The sequence below is a fragment of the Entelurus aequoreus genome, linkage group LG04 (assembly GCF_033978785.1).
Source record: "Entelurus aequoreus isolate RoL-2023_Sb linkage group LG04, RoL_Eaeq_v1.1, whole genome shotgun sequence".
Lineage (NCBI taxonomy): Eukaryota > Metazoa > Chordata > Actinopteri > Syngnathiformes > Syngnathidae > Entelurus > Entelurus aequoreus.
Window position 1 is genome coordinate 27,313,590 of NC_084734.1, and position 7,488 is coordinate 27,321,077.

The window sequence follows — 7,488 nt, forward strand, 5'->3', positions numbered from 1 at the left end:
ATCACAGTGAAAAGATAAATAAAATCCCATTAAATATATTTGGGATCCAAAAGGTGCCCCACTCAGAAAGTGATACATTTGTATTAGTTTTTCAACACTTAAGTTACGAGCTCAACTTCAGATATATCTGTCGATTTTACGTTTGAACTATTATTTTGTTTGTTTTATGCTCTTTTGTCAAATAAAATGTTGATGTTTTTGTATGGCAACCACACAATATATGCAATATTTCCCACATAAAACATTTTAAAGTGAAATATTTGAAATAATTGGAGCCTTGAATAGGTCAATAATTCATTATAACATTGATTTTTTTTTTTTGGAGCAATGGCAAAAAAAGAAAAAAGAAAGCTAGACAAAATTAAAAAAAAGGCCTGCATGGTAGCTTTGTGTCAACATTGCAACTTTTTCCAGTTAGATTTCACCTCATTCCACTTTTTTAAATGTTTTTTTAATTTTTGCAATAGCATTTCCAGAATGTGTGGCGGGCCGCAAATGGCCCCCGGGCCGCACTTTGGACACCCCTGCTCTAAAGGGAGGGGTCACACATATCATGCGAGCAGCTCAGCACGCACAATACGGGATTATTCAGAACGGAATGTGCTGGGGGCCTTGTGATTTTGCCTTGTCTCTGCTTTGTCTGCGGGCTGTCGCCTTATCTTCGTTGAGGTCCTGGTACGTCCTTGGCTGTTAGCGGGCTAAAAGACAGAAAACATATGCGGCGAGGCCACCCCTCATATGCCGTGGAAGATAACAAGTTGTGTGCCCTTGCACGAAGCAGAAAAGAGCACAATAGATAATAACTATAGCAACGGCCTTTAAGCATAAGAGTTGTGTGATAACTTTCATTCTAACAGATGTCTCTGAGGACAAAAATGAATTCATTCAATTTTGGAATAAGGCTGTTGTATAACAAAAATGTGGAAAAAGTCGCACTGTGAATACTTTCCGGATGCACTTTTCTATTTATTTGTTTTTATAGGGCTCCAAAGTGTGACGTGGGAACTTAATGCATTATGGTTCTTGCTGGAGTCTGAATAGCTTATTTACACGGCTGAATGCAGGACTCTGTCCTAAAGTTGTGTTCTTTTCCCTAACAAGTGAAAAACATGGCGCGAACGTGCGACATGATTAACTGCCACAATGATTGTCATGATGGTTTTAGGGGGGAAAAAAACGATTTAGCGAGCCTTGTCTCATTTCCAGCGTAAGTAGGGTTAGTGAGCTAATAAAAAGACCATGAATAGCCTGGATAGCAGCTGTAACTACTTCTGGTCAGTCATTGAGTCCATGCTTCGTACTGGTGTTAATAAAGTGAATTTATTCCTCATTTTTGTTGACATCTTCATTAAACACCGCAAAAACTAAAAATAAGGAGATTAAATATATCAATAAATATTTTAGACAACATGCAACAATATGCTTACTTATTCTAATACATGTCTTTCAACAATAGTCACATGTAATGATACTAAGTACAATAGCGTCACATTTGACTTGGACATTGTGTGCGCTGTACATCACCATGCGTAGATCATCCTCTCTCAATATACGATCTTTGGTCATGCACAGCCCGCTACAACATTCAACAACATAACGCAAAAAAGTCCCCTTTTACTTTAAACATGATCCGATCCGAAATGTGCTGTCAACATAATGTTAATATTATAAATCAAACTCATTTAGTTTTCACCTGAATGAAATTGATGTTAAACGCTGCCGGTACAACACTGTAGTCGTGTCAGTCAGGTGCCGTCTCCGCCCTAAACGTACAAACCCCAAAACCAGTGAAGTTGGCACGTTGTGTAAATCGTAAATAAAAACAGAATATATGATTTGCAAATCCTTTTCAACTTATATTCAATTGAATAGACTGCAAAGACAAGATACTTAATGTTCAAACTGGAAAACTTTGTTATTTTTTGCAAATATTAGCTCATTTGGAATTAGATGCCTGCAACATGTTTCAAAAAAGCTGGCACAAGTGGGAAAAAGACTGGGAAAGTTGAAGAATGCTCATCAAACACTTATTTGGAACATCCCACAGGTGAACAGACTCATTGGGAACAGGTGGGGGCCATGATTGGGTATAAAGTCAGCTTCCATGAAATGCTCAGTCATTCACAAACAAGGATGGGGCGAGGGTCACCACTTTGTGAACAAATGCGTGAGCAAATTGTCGAACAGTTTAAGAACAACATTTCTCAACGAGTTATTGCAAGGAATTTAGGGATTTCACCGTCTACGGTCCGTAATATCATCAAAAGGTTCAGAGAATCTGGAAAAATCACTGCACGTAAGCGGCTAAACCCCTGACCTTCGATCCCTCAGGCAGTACTGCATCAAAAACCGACATCAGTGTGTAAAGGATATCACCACATGAGCTCAGGAACATTTAAAAAAACCACTGTCAGTAACTACAGTTTGTCGCTACATCTGTAAGTGCAAGTTAAAACACTACTAAGCAAAGCGAAAGGCATTTCTCAACAACACCCAGAAACGCTGCCGGCTTTGCTGGGCCCGAGCTCATCTAAGATGGACCGATGCAAAGTGTAAAAGTGTTCTGTGGTCTGATGAGTCCACATTTCAAATTGTTTTTTGAAACAGTGGACGTCGTGTCCTCCGAACCAAACAGGAAAGGCGCAAAGTTCAAAAGCCAGCATCTGTGAGGGTGTGGGTGTATTAGTGCCCAAGGCATGGGTAACTTACACATCTGTGAAGGCACCATTAATACTGAAAGGTACATTCAGGTTTTGGAGCAATATATGTTGCCATCCAAGCAACGTCATTTTCATGCACGCCCCTGCTTATTTCAGCAAGACGATGCCAAGCCACATTCTCCACGTGTTACAACAGCGTGGCTTCATAGTAAAAGAGTGCGGGTACTAGACTGGCCTGCCTGTAGTCCAGACCTGTCTCCCATTGAAAATGTGTGGCGCAATATGAAGCATAAAATACCACAACAGACACTATTGAATAACTTTGGCTGTACTTTAAGCAAGAATGGGAATTAATTCCACCTGAAAAGCTTCAAAAATTGGTCTCCTCAATTCCCAAACGTTTACTGAGTGTTGTTAAAAGGAAAGGCCATGTAACACAGTGGTAAAAATGCCCCTGTACAACGTTTTTGCAATGTGTTGCTGCCAGTAAAATCTAAGTTAATGATTATGTGCCAAAAAAAAGTTTCTCAGTTCCAACATTAAGTATCTTGTCTTTGCAGTCTACTCAATTGAATATAAGTTGAAAAGGATTTGCAAATCATTGTATTCTGTTTTTATTTACGATTTACACCACGTGCCAACTTCACTGGTTTTGGGTTTTGTAATTGCTTTGTATTTCATGTATTTATCCTCTAGTAAACTACATATGACCTGTTATCGTCTGTTTATTTACATGGTATCAATGTAGAAATATACTGTACCACTCATCCACGCATCATCAGCTTGATTTATATAAACTACTCTGAACTTGGGACGGCGTGGTGCGGTTGGGAGTGTGGCCATGCCAGCAACCTGAGGGGGTTCCTGGTTCGATCCTCACCTTCTACCAACCTAGTCACGTCCGTTGTGTCCTTGAGCAAGACACTTCACCCTTGCTCCTGATGGGTCGTGGTTATAGGGCCTTGCGTGACCCCTCCCCTGTTCCAAACCAGTCACAGGTAGTCAGCTGGTGCTGCTGCAGCGTGAGCAGAGCGGAGACCCTCACACGCCGGCAATTGCAGTGGCCTCGTGCATGCGCAACTCATTTGCCGTCTGGACTTTTATGGCGCGTTCCAATTGTACTGGGAAGTCGGAATTTCCGAGTTCCTAGCTGGAAGTTTGTACTGCAATTTTTAATGGAAATGTGAATGTTATTTTGCTGACACACAAATCATTGAATTTGGTTTGCCTACTTACTCACCTCGTCCATGTGTGTGTGTGTGTGTATGTCTGTCGCTAAGTTTCCCTGCACTAAATTAGTCTGATTTCTCAAATAGTTAGTTTTTTTGTATTTTCTCACCTACATGTGAAGTCCAAGTGTCCATGCACTCTCTAATGCGATTATTGGTCATACACCATTTGCTTCCTGTACCCTGGGGGGTGCTTATTTCGTTTTAGCCGGATAAATGAATTCCTTTTCCGGGTGATCTCTGACGTCACACTAGCCAAGTGCGGATCCTTACAACTTGTTTTAAGTGATGTCCGCTGTAATATTGGCACAGATGACTAGGGATGATGTTTGATAAGAAATTATCGAGTTCGGGCCTATTATCGAATCCTCTTATCGAACCGATTCCTTATCGATTCTCTTATCGAGTCCAGATAGGTTGTTGTATATGAAAAAAAAAAAAAATTGATTTAACAAAAGCTCACTTTTATTATATAAGAAACAAATTAAATCTAATAAATAAATAAATATTGAGTGTTACCCCCCTAAAAAAATAAAATAAAATAAATAAATATTGACTGTTGTTACCCAAAGTATATTAAGTGGGATTTTTCATAAAAACAAATATATACAGTAACACAAAAACAACCTGTCTCTGTGATCACTATAGGTGTATAAATAATAATATAGTGTTGAATAAAATCAGTCCCTTGGGCACAAAACTTAAAATAATATAGCTCTCCAAAAAGTGCACTTCTGCTGCTATTTGACATAACTGTTTGTTATGATGCTTTGACATTTTTGCACTTTATTTCTTTATTGAAAGAAACTTCTATGAAGAGAAAAGTTGTTTGCAAATGTGGTTACAGTGCTAAAAAATGAAAATTTAAAGCTAAAAAAAGAAATACACTTTATTGAGTTAACATTATTTCTTTATAGGGTAGATAGATAGATAGATGTGATGTTATGTTATGAGCTAGGGAATATAACAACTACACTACCCAGCATGCAACGGGAGTGACGAGCATGCGCGGTAGCCCTGAAAAGTGTTGTTGCATGTCGCCACCCGGCAGCTAAGAATGAGGTTATGAGCACGCTGTGAAAGTAAACGTCAAGAACTCAGCCAATATGCCTCGTCTGCAATATTTATAATTAGACAGACAACACATATACAGTGTGATTTTGTTTTGTTTACAAGGAAAGAAAAACAAAAGTTAAAAAAGGGAGATGTGTTGTGTATATATATATGTATGTGCTGCGGTTGCTTTAAGAACGTTGCGACAGCTGCCGTAAAGGAGGTGCGTTGCTAGCCTGGTTGCTGTTTCCGGTTGGTCGTAAAAGTGTTCGTCATGTGTTTGTACCCTGCTCAAATCTCTCAGTAAAGTTATTCATTGGATTATACCTTTTGTTTTGAACTTTATTACACCTTGGAGCGCTTTTTCTGGTCCATTGTTTTTCCTGCTTTCCCTATCTGCGCCTAATGACTGAGTTCTTGTGATGTCTCAAGGGGCATTCCTGGTCGGGACGGGATTCGTTCCCAGGGATTCGAATAAAGAACCAACTCTTTTTCTTTACTATAGTGGTCTCGATAACGGGTACCGGTTCTCAAAAAGGGATTCGAGTCCGAGGACTCGGTTCTTTTCTTATCGAACAACCGGGAAAACCGGTTTCGAGTATTACCCCTACAGATGACAAATATTACGTCTTTAATGGCTAGGATGTTGTTAAATAGCAGACAGCATCACGAAATTCTCTTAGATTGCGCTACGAACATGACGCTGCCAAGAATGTATTGGGGCGGATGCAAGCCCAATGCAAAGAAAGACTGATTGGGAAAGTTTTTTCGAAGGAATTTTTCGGACAAAAGTCATGGAAACAAAACTTTTGAATGTTGACACAAAGCTGCCATGCAGGCTGTTTTTTTTCTTTTGTCTTTGTTTCTTTTTCTTTTTTTTGCCATTGCTAAAAAAAAAAAAAGACTACAAATCTAGGTTATATTGAATTATTACTTAAAAAATATCACTTTAAAATGTTTTATGTGGAAAAAATATTGCATATATTGTGTTGTTGCCATATAAAAACATCAAAGTTTTATTTGACAAAAGAGCATAAAACAAACAAAATAATAGTTCAAACGTAAAATCGACAGATATATCTGAAGTTGATTTCGTAATTTAAGTGTTAAAAGTAAAAAAAACCTAATAAAAATGTATCAATTTATGAGTGGGGGACCTTTTGGATCCCAAATATATATAGTAGGATTTTATTTAACTTTTCACTGTGATTACTCAAAAATATTAAAGACTTAAACTCAATGGTGTCCTGCATTATTGATCTTTTAAGGCTGTAATTACTAAATACTGCATATTTCAGTTTTACTATAAAAAACAAAGTTGTCTTTGACAGAAAACCTTTTTTTTTTAAAACTTTATATCAACCTCAAGTTGATATAGAGATTTACTGTAAGCGTTAAATAAAAAATAATAATAATAATTTGACTTATTTTTAACAGTTTAATGACTGAGACCCTTTATAGTCCCCGGGAGCCCTAAAGGTTGAAAAAAAATGTAAAAATTGTTAAGGTTTGAAAATGAAAAATATCAAAATGGCCTCCGCATGCTTAAACTTTTCCGTGTACGGCCCTCAGGGGAAAAAGTTTGGACACCCCTGCTATACAGGAACACATTTACGGACTACTGTGCATTGAAACACATCAACAATGTGCAAAACGGGTTATTTTCTGGCGCATTTAAAAATCAATTAAGCCGCATTAGCAATTAAAACATATCTTATGTGGTACTGTCAAAATTAAAATGGCAAAAAACATATTAAAAGTGAAAAGATAAAATATTTGAACTCACAATTTGTAGAGCCCATTCGACACCATATAAGCCACTAGTATCCCTTGTAGTGATTCGAGTGGAAGTGGCGGGCATTTCCCCATTTCATTGCCAGAAAAGCTGAGCTAGCTTCCGGGGTTGTTCACAAGATGTAGTTTCTCTTTAAATATCCTTCTTGAAAATGGCTTTGCAAATATATATCTGCCACCTAATCAACGTTTTGTTCTCCTTCTCTTCTTCTTCTCGGTATGGCTATGGCACAACACTTCCTGCTTCCTGCTAAATTGAAACTTGTGATTGGATACTCACTTTGGAATGACAAGGGAGTATCCAATCACAGTCTCGTTAACATCAGGCTACCTAGATAGGCTACTGTCAACAACTGGTGATCTGATTGCCTATCGCAACTGTCTATCAACTGTATGTGTTGTCAAATTCATCCGCTAACGGTCCCGGTGTGTAACCAATCACAGAACGTGTAAATGTTACATTCAACGTGAGGCCATCTAGAAGGCCTTACTGACAACAACTCATGATCTGATTGGCTATGGCAATTGTCTATAAACTGTATGTGCCCGTTCACTTACAGTGCACGGACGCCCGCATTGTTGATTCTGAAGGCCCCGGCCAGATTTGGTACAGCATGGCAACATAAGCTACCTGATTGGATACAAACTCTAACCTAAAAACAACAGCACTGGAATGAGCATAATATGACATTGTGGGGCTCTTGCTCCTCCGGGTTCGTTGGACCACCAAGAACGGACATGACAGCCTCGTT